Source organism: Cricetulus griseus, chromosome 2, assembly GCF_003668045.3.
Source record: "Cricetulus griseus strain 17A/GY chromosome 2, alternate assembly CriGri-PICRH-1.0, whole genome shotgun sequence".
Classification (NCBI taxonomy): Eukaryota; Metazoa; Chordata; class Mammalia; order Rodentia; family Cricetidae; genus Cricetulus; species Cricetulus griseus.
In genome coordinates this window covers 381,233,780-381,244,074 of record NC_048595.1, presented here as the reverse complement: position 1 = coordinate 381,244,074, position 10,295 = coordinate 381,233,780, and positions in this window count along the sequence as shown.

Here is a 10,295-nt window from a genome sequence, read left to right as displayed (position 1 = left end):
CACACACACACACGTGCATCCCATGTGCACACACATTTACACACATATGTATAATGCACCCATACACATGAACATAACTTGTACATGCTCATGTGTTTACACATGCACATTCACATGTGTGCATATGGACACTCATACCTGTGAGCATAATTTACACATATTTACATGTTCAGTAATAAACACCTGTGAACACACACACACACACACATATGAGCACAGATATAGACTCCCGTGTATGCATACACACCCATGTATGCCACATGTACATGTTCAAATATGTCCACAAATACACTCACATATATACATATGCACCTACATGTGAACTGTACATACGTGCACACACATGATTCTGATCTGGTCCCTCGACAGCTCTGATACTGCAGACGACAGTGGTGTGTGTAGCTGTGACACCAGGGCAGAGTCACTTCCTGGCTCATCCAAAAACCCCATCAAGCAACTCTAGCTCCAAAGTAGAAAGAAGGACTTGGGGTACCAGGCAAACAAGCCAGGGATGACGGTTGAGGTTGTCTTCAGACAAGAGCTGGGTCCAAGTCATCCTGTCTAGTGCCCTTCCCCAGGTCCTTGCAAACAGCAGGACATGATGTGGCTGTGCCTTGTGTTGACTGCCACCAGCCCCCACCCCTGTCCATATCAGTGGGGCAAGCCCCACTTGCCATTCCAGCCACTGTCCCCTTGACTGCTCCTCACAGCTGGTCCCCCGCTCTGCAAGAGGTTGTGAGAGGATCCAGAGCCTTGGGCTTCCAGATATTTCTTATTGGCTTGTTTCAATTTCTCCATCTGTCTGCTTGGTTCCCACTAACAGGAATTGCTTGGGAGGTAAACATGAGATTCCCCAGGCATTTGGGCACAGGTGACTATCTGAGTGGCCTCCTGGGCATTTCTTGTGTATGTGAAGTGTGGGGAGGGCAGGGAGCCAGCACACTGTTTGCCAGGGAGCCCTGGCAAACACAGCTCACCATGTGTGTGCCAATGTCTGCCTGGTCAGAGGACTATGAGGAGATTATGTCACAGGGCAAAGGCGGTGTCCACTAGAAAATGAGCCTTCATGCCTACTGTGTGTTGGGTGTCACCATGGTTCCCTATCCCTTCTGTAGCCTCAACAATGTGTCTGCAATTCATGGGCTGTTGGTTGGAAAGATTGGCTGCTGAGGCCATCAACACAGGGACACGTACCACTCACACTCCGCACAAATCAACTGTTCAACAGACACTTGCTGAGGACCCTTGCCACTCTGCTTTGTCACCAGCATCCACTGGAAGCCCCTGATGTGTAGACAGACGTGTTGTATCAGAGAGCATGCAGCAGCTCAGTGAGAGACTGGGATCCACCACTGTAGACCTGACTCACCGTGCCTAACAGAAATACTCCCACCCACAAAATAAACACAGAACATTTATCTATCCCTCCGACAAAGTGACCTTGGAGGTAGCATTGCCTGTCCCACCCCACCCTGTTTCCAGTTCAAATTCCTGTCAGGTAGTCGGTGCTAGAAACGCTTGTGAGTGAGTGGATTTAACCATTAGTCACTCAGTGGTTAACACTCCTATCTTTATGTCAAAGCCCTGATCCGTTTACCCTTGACAAACTCAAACTACCCTCCAAAACATACAGAGTCTCCTCACTGTCAGTGTCAAACTTAAGCTCGGGATCAGCAGCTAGAGTCACAGGACCACCATGGCCTCGCATTTGGCCATAGCTGGTACCTGACTAGAGTGAGCTCTTAGGCTTGCCTATCACACCCAGTCTCTTCCCATTTCTCCCCACGGTCCGTGTTCAAGCTAGGGGGAAACGTCCCCATCTAATACCCACGGGGGAGCATACGGGCAACGTGCAATAACCAACAATGCTGCAGGGTGAGAGCCCGGCCACCCTAGAGGGGCAAGGGACCTTCCTACAAAGGACTTGCTCCTCCCTGTGTCAGTGGGACAAAGCAGGGGCAGGGTAGCCAGGAAGGTATCTCTATGCTGGAAATGCCAGGCTCATGTTGAGAGGGCATGGGGGTCTCTCTCAGATCCCATGACCAGGAAAACCAAAAAAGAAAAAAAAATACTGATATCAAATAATCTTCCCCTTCCGAATCTGATGTAATAATGATGTGTTTTACACTGGCGCTGTCTCGCTGTGTTTGTCTTTCTACATAGTGGTTTTTATAATGACGTCCTTAGTTTTAATAAAGGAGAAGTCCAGTTAACTGTTCTCCGGACTGAAGTTGGTTTTGATGTTTCAAACACACGATGGGAAACCGAGCGGTGTAACTTGTAGCTGTGGGCTGAGGATGGAAGAGGACCAGAGTCTGGGGGCTCAGTCGAGGTGTGGGAGTGGGGTCACGGGTCCATCCTGAAGACCTCAAGGTTTGTTCAAGGTCCAGGACAGAAAACAGGCCAGGCAGAGTCTGTTCTGAGTGGATGCAGCCTGGGTCGCATGATGAAGACGATGACAGCGGGATAAGGTTTGGGAGCATGACTGTCCTGCTGCTCTATAGGTATTCTGCTGGAGTAGCCCTGTATAATGCTGTAAGGTTGGGTCCCTATCACTACACCTGTGTCAAAACCCACCAGACACAGAGCCGGGAGTGCTCGGACCCTCCAGGAAACCCAGATGATGGTGACTTGTGAACATAGTCACTGACGGTGGTGTGAACATGGCTCTAGTAGAATTTTGGAACTGGGGACACTGGGTGGGGGAGGGCAGGGAGAGGCAGCTGGTGGTGTTATGAACCTGACACTACTCTAAAAAACTGTTGCTCAAAAACAAAAGCAAATGTCTCCAGAAACAAGGCAAAATGCCTGCACCCATCCATGTTGCTCAGGGTAGTACTGGATACTGGAACCAGAGTGAGAAGATAGAAAAGGAAGAAAAACAAATCCCTCCTTGCATGTGATGTAGAAAATTCCAAGGGATTTGCAGAGATTCAGAAGCATGAGTTCAAAGACCTGCACAACACTGGATGAGAAGCCATTAACCAATTGATTTCCACTTACTAATCTCAAACATAAGAACAAGAACGTTTAAAATTCTATAGCAGCCCACAAGCCCCTCCACCCCAAAGTAAATACTTCGATGCAGATATGAAAATAATGTGCATGACTTAAATACTCCAAAACAAACAAAAAACACCAAAAGAAATAAAAAAAATCTAAACCTAGGAGAGACATACCTTGATCATGGATTGAAAGACCCAGCATTGGACTAAAGAGATGGCTCAGAGGTTAAGAGCACTGACTACTCTCCCAGAGGTCCAGAGTTCAATTCCCAGCAACCACATGGTGGCTCACAACCATCCATAATAAGGTCTGATGACTTCTAGTGTGCAGGCAAACATGCAAACAGAACTCTGTCTGCACAGCAAGTAATAAATATTTATTGGAATTGGGCCCATAAGTGAACCAATAAAAATTTAAAAAACCCAGAATGATAAAAGTATCAACTCTTCCTCCCCAAAGCTCTGCTCTGAGACAGGTCCTGTTTAAAAGAAGAAACTACAAACCCTATAAAGACCAGAGGAAAACATTTGCAGACACATAGGAAACAAATAACCAGTAGCCAAAAAACATAAAGGAACTCAGAATTAAACAAGAAGCATCACATTAGGGGCTGTGTTCAGTCTTCAGCACCACATAAATTGGATATGAGAAAGCACGGCTTGGAGACGGAGGCAGGAGGGTAAGGCATTCAAAATTATCCTCAGTTGCATAGGAAGTTGGAGGTCAGCCTGAGATTTGTTAGAACCTGTCTCAAAGAGGGAGAAGGGGGAGGGAGAAAGAAAATGGGAAAGAGAAGAGAAAATGGTTAGAAAAAAAATCCAACTAGACATGAGGAGACATTCACTAAAGGGAGACCAGAAAGCAAATGATTCCGACGGAGGCCAGTTACCTATTTTTATTTTATTGGCTGTGCTTTTAGCCTTGTATCTAAAAACACGACTTAATCCAAGTCCGTGGAGATTCCTCTCAGCCTGACAATTTGGCCTCTTCATATCCGCCTTTGGTCCATCCTCAATTAATTTTGCATATGGTGAAGTTCAGATCCAACTTCCTCCTTTTGCATGTGAATATCAAATGGTCCCAGTACTGTGAGAAATCATCCTATGTCAAAAATCAACTCATTATAAATGTGAGTTTTATTTCTGAACTCTAAATTCTCTCCCAGTGACTAATACATCTCCTAATGCCAAGAACACACTGTCCTGATTAGCATGCCTCTGTAGACATCTGAACCCTCTCTGTTCTCTTCCATACTGTCTGGGCTGTTCTGGTTCCTTGTGGAGGGTGTGAACTTTAGGATCTGCCTCATGGTTTACTCAGTGAAGCCACCTGGGTGCCAAGAGGGACTACAGATCAGCCTGAAGAACACGGCCATCTCACACCACCACATCTTCCAATCCATGAACATGGGATGTCTTCTCATTGACTTGAATCTCACTTCATTTCCATTTTCAGAGCCCAAGTCTTACCTTTGTGATGCTAATCTTGTTGTCAAATTGGCACACCTTGGAAGAGGGAACTGAAGAATTGCCTCCATCAGCCTGGTCTGTGGGTGTGTCTATGGGCGATTGCCTGGACTGATGGTTAACATAGGAGGACCCAGCCCATTGTCGGCGATATCATCTCTAGGTAGGTGGTCCTGAGCTGCATAAGAAATGTAGCTGAACATGAACCAGAGAGCAAGATAATAAGCAGTGTTCTCCCATGGTTTCTGCTCCAGGTTCCTGCCTTGGGTTCCTGTCCTGGCTGCCCTGAGTGACGGACTGTGACCTAGAATTGCAAGGGGGGAGGGGAACTAAACAAAACAAAAACCCAAAAAGCTTCCTCCCCACGTTACTTTTGGTCATGGTGTTTATCACAGCAACTGAATGAAATCAGCACACCCTTCAGTTAAATATTAAAGAAAATGAGTAAGTGTAAGGCCTCATAACAGAAATCCAAACTGAAGCTGCAGTGTGACCATCATGAAACACCCAACACAGCAGCAAAGTCAAGAACTATAACAAAGACTGGAGGGCACATGGAAAAGGGGGTGACATCCACATCACAGTGGGTGTCAAACAACCAGTCTGGGAATAATTTGCCATTTTCTTTTTAAGGGTGGCAGGAGGCAGAGGGAGGTGCTCAGGAGTTAAGAGCACTGGCTGCTCTTCCAGAAGCTACATTAAGCAGCTCACAGTTGCCTACAAATCCAGTTCCAGGGGAGATGATGCCTGGCCTCCACAGATACTGTACTCTAGTGCACATAGTGACACACACACACACACACACACACACACACACACACACACACAGACACACACACACATTTGCATGTAATTAAAAATATGAGATCAATCTTCAAAAATTGAACATGAAACTAGCATACAGCCCAGAAGTCACACTCCAGCCATCTGCTATAGATGACTCAAAACTAAAATCCACAGGAAACCTGCACCCGCTCATGGAAGCTCCATTCATAAGAGCATCAGGCTGCAAACAGATTTTCTTCTTCAGAATGGTGACTAAACAAACTGTGGTACATCCACCCCACAGGATACCAGGTAGCAGTAAAAATGAACTACTGATATATACAGAAATCTGAGAATTAGTGTTCAGAGGGGGAAAAGTTATATACTGTAACATGCTGTATATTACATAGAAGTTATATACTATAATATGCTGCATATTACATAGAAGTTATATACTGTAATATAATGTATGTTATATAGAAGTTATATACTGCAATATAGTATATATTAAACAAAACTTATATACTGTGGGGGCTGGAGAGATGACTCAGTGGTTAAAAACACTGGCTGCTCTTCAGTAGGACCCAGGTTCAATTCCCAGCACCCACATGGCAGCTCACAATGGTCTAACTCCAATTCCAGGGGTTCTGACACGCATGGCCAAACACCAATGCACATAAAATTTTAAAAATAAGTAAATAAAAGAAGTTATATATTGTAATATTCTATATATTATATAGAACTTATATGTTGTAGTATTGTATATTATATAGAAGTTGTATACTATAATACTGAAGGGACCAGCTTCTCTTTTTGCAGCCATAATGGCCAAAAACGTGCTTCTATGACCTTGTCCTAGACACTAGAAAGTCAGATGCCTGCCTCGTGACAAGGAAACAATCAGAAGTTAGTCACTAGAAAGTCAGATGCCTGCCTCGTAACAAGGAACCAATCAGAAGTTAGCTGGTGGCGCTATGCTTTATGACCCTGGGTGTGCTTTACGGACAAGCGCACAGCAATGACGCAAAAAGTATAGCAACCACCCTGGGAGGGCCTATGGGCCATAACAACCAGTTGACCAATCAACACAGGGCAAACCCTCCAAGCCTGGAGGCACACCAATCCTGAGCCTGTGCGTACCCCTAGACACTCCCCTTACGCTGTCCTATAAGATCTCTTGGGAGGCCCTAGGAGCCGTCTTTTGCTAGCCATCCGCCATGGCAGGTGGGTGAAAGACCCGAGCTAACATGGAGTTAGCTCGTTAAATTACAATAAAGCCTTGTGCAGTTTGCAGCACGCTCTCGAATCCACCTGGTGATTGGGGTGACCGCGAACGTGGCCTGGGATCCCGGATACTTGAGTTTTCCAGGGGTCTAACAATACACTGTATATTATACAGAAGTTACATATTGTAATATACTGTACATTATATAGAAGTTATTTATATACTGGATAATTCCATTTATGCTTAAAGTTTATCAAAGATATAGCTAATATATTAATGATCGCCAGGGATCAGTGGGAGGACAGAAGGGAATGAGAGGACAGGAGGAATAGGTCAGACCCTTAGTCCCAGCACTTAAGAGACAGAGGCAGGAGGATCTCCATGAGTTTGAGACGTTTCAGGACTGTTTGAAAACCAACAACAACAACAACAGAGAGTACAAGAGCACACAGTTAAAATGTTTAAACCCAAGCCCCGAAGTGACCCCATTAAACAGGTGTGAGTGAAAATCTCTGCTGATGCCTCCACACGTGTACTGTGACCTATCCATGTATGCACATGTGAACATGCACAGAAAATAAACACATGAGAATGCTGTTGGAATTTTTATAAAACGGGTATTTATAAAAGATATTCACAGCATGAATAGATAGGGAGAAGTTACAGTGAAGGGACAGGAAAATACACCAAGGTCACCAATCCCAAACCAGCAAAGCAACCAGAGCTTTATTGTATTGATGAAATCTGGGTGGGGAAGAGGAGAGGGAAGTGGAAGCAAAGGAAGGGGAGGGGAAGTGAAGGGAGTGAAGGGATGGGGGCGGGGTTGGAGGGGAGAAAAAGATCTAAATGACTAAGAAGCAGACAGCTCATGATCAGCAACTGCTTCCAAACTGATGCTGGAGCTTAGCTAGCTGAAGGCTAGTGATCAAGCCACACCTCCCACAGATTAAAAATAGGATAGTAAGAGAAACACAAGACAGAAGGAAAAGAGCAACAAAGAGGGCCGCAAGGCCGAGTGATGATTTACCAGAGAAGCTAATACATCCCACCAATCCTCAGTGAAACTCTTCAGGATGAAAATAAGAACCACACAGGATCTGGGAGCAGGTGTGTGTTTAAAAGATGCTACCACATGTGAAACAAGCATAAAAACATGAGAGACTACTGTGGTTGGTGGACCTGAGTTCCTGAGATGCACATGGGGGAATTTGGGGGACCAACTTCACAGCACTGAGAGGCAGATCCTGTCAGGGATGAACTTGGGGCATGAATGGGATTAGTGATCTTATAAAGGGTTTCAGTTAAGTATGGTCCTGTTCTTCTGACTCTTCTGCCATGTCCCTTATGGTCTCTGTCCCTTTCACTGTGTGAGCATATAGCATGCTCTCCTGGAGAGCCAGCAACAAGGATACCTTGGAGATGGAGGGTAGCTCCCACCCAGCACCATGCCTGCAGGCGCCTTGATATTGACCTTCAAATCCAATCATGTGGTTGCCTCTTTAGTGTGGTTAGGCAATGTGTCAAGCTCCATACATTTTTATTGTTTATAAATGACAGAGATGTTTGAAAGTGAAATGACCCCCTGGGGCTCCGTGTTTTGAACATTTAGTTCCTGGCTGATGATTCATTCCATTTGGGGAAGCTATGGTACCTTTAGCTAGTAGGATCATCAGTCTGGAGGAAGTAGGTCTCTGGGGAGGGAGGGCAGCAGGTCTCCAGGGTTACTGCTTGGCCCTTCTTCCAGCCTTCTGTTCCCTGTTCTGCTGAGGTATCAGCCAACGTCTACCACAAGCCCCATCACCATGGAGCCATCTGCTGCCATTTCCCTATCCCGATGGACTGTGTCACCTCAACCTATAAGCCAAAATAAGTCTCTTCCAAGACTGCCTGTGTTTGTTCACAGAGAAGGCAACTGGTGTAAAGAAGTGATATAGAGAATCAGGGCTGGTGTAACAAACCTGGCCATGTGGCTCTTAGGCCTTTGGCACTGGTTTCTGGAAGGAATGTAGAAGAGTTTGGATCTGAGAGTTGAAGAAACCCTAGAATGCTTTGAGCTAAGATTAATAGGCCAGTCATGCGGGAGTTTAGAAGATCAGAATGCTGAGTATAGTAGGAACAGTAAAGGCTATGGATGTCTGTGGTCTCTGCTGCCACACAAGGCCATATTGAAGTCTGTGGTCTGTGCTGCCACTGGGGACCAATTTGAAGTCTGTGTTCCATGGAGGCTATGTGGATGTCTCTGGTCTATGCTACTGCCAGAAACCCTCTGGCAGTCTATGATCCTAGCTGCTGCTGGCTGTTATGGGCAAGGAAGCTTCTTTTGCAGTGGTATTGATTACTTGACTCCCGATTGAGAATGAGAGACATAGAAGGCTTCTGTGACAACTTCGCCCCCTCCCCTCAAAATAAGTAATGGTCCAGACAGGAAGCCATTGAAGAGAGTCCTTAAAAATTGTGATGAAGATGCTGAAGTGTAGCTCTGCACAATTCATGGCTTCTGACGGTGTTGGGGGTAGAGGGGAAGGACTCAGTGTTCTTTAAGGGACTGGTCACTGGGAGTTTGACCATGCTCCAGTGAGTATTTGGGTAACACAAGTTGGACTTGATGTATTTTTTTCTTTTTTGGGGGAAGGCACAAAGCGGAAGGGTAGGCATGGGAGGAATGAGAAGTGAGTGTGACAGGGGTACATTGTAAGAAATTCCCAAATAATCAATAAAACCATTATGTTTTTTTTTTAAAGGCTACACTCTTGAGGTATAAGAGAGGAGAACAGACTCTTCCAGGAACTGGGCTGGAGCCAAGAATCTGGCTGTACTCTGCTTGTGTCCTGAAAACTTGCTATGATTGTATAGGCAGAAAATTCAAAGTAATTGAAAATAAAATTAAGCTCAATAAGGTAGGCATAAGAAAACCACACCCATCATTCACACAGAATCTAATGTTGATCCATGAGAAGCTACCTCTGCACTGGGCTGAGGGAACTGGGCACCCTTTGTCTTGTCTCCTCGACAATATGTGCTGGTCTGAATGAGAATGACCCCACAGGCTCATATGTTTGAACACTTGGCCTACAGTTGGTGGAACTGTTTGGGAAGGATTAGGAGGTGTGGCCTTGTTTCAGGAGGTGTGTCACTGGGGGTGGGGCTTTTGGGTTTCAAGAGCCCACACCATTCATTCCCAGTCTCTCTCTCTCTCTCTCTCTCTCTCTCTCTCTCTCTCTCTCTCTCTCTCTCTCTCTTTCTCTCTCTCTGTGCCTCCTACCTGTAGATCAAGAAGTAAGCTCTCAACCATTCCTGCTACCCTGCCTCCACTTGGGCATTGTGGACTCTAACCCTCTAGACCCATAGGTCCATTTTAACACTTTCTTTTATAAGTTGCCTTGGTCATGCTGTTTTCTCACAGCAACAGAGAAGTGACTGAAATAGGCTGAAAGTGAAGCAAGAAGTCCTGAAGAGACATATGAAATTGCTGAACATGGGGAACTATTCCTAACCAATACTAGATGCCCTGAAGTTACAGAGACACCATGAACAGTTGGTCATAAAAAAAAATCATTTTTTACGTGATAGAAAATGACACAATCAACATCAACACATGAAGCAGAGATTTGGCACACAAAAGCCACAAGCAAGCCTTGGTTTTAGCATACTGTAAACATGGACACACTGACAGAAAGGAACAAGGGACTCAGCAGGGAAGCGTAAGGGACATGGAGAGATGGTGAGTCATTGATCATGAGAAGCTGCCATGAGACAGGGGATCTGGTGAAATGATGAGGCACCCACCAGACTGACAGGAACAATTCTACAAGTTCTCTTTGGGCAAGTCCATG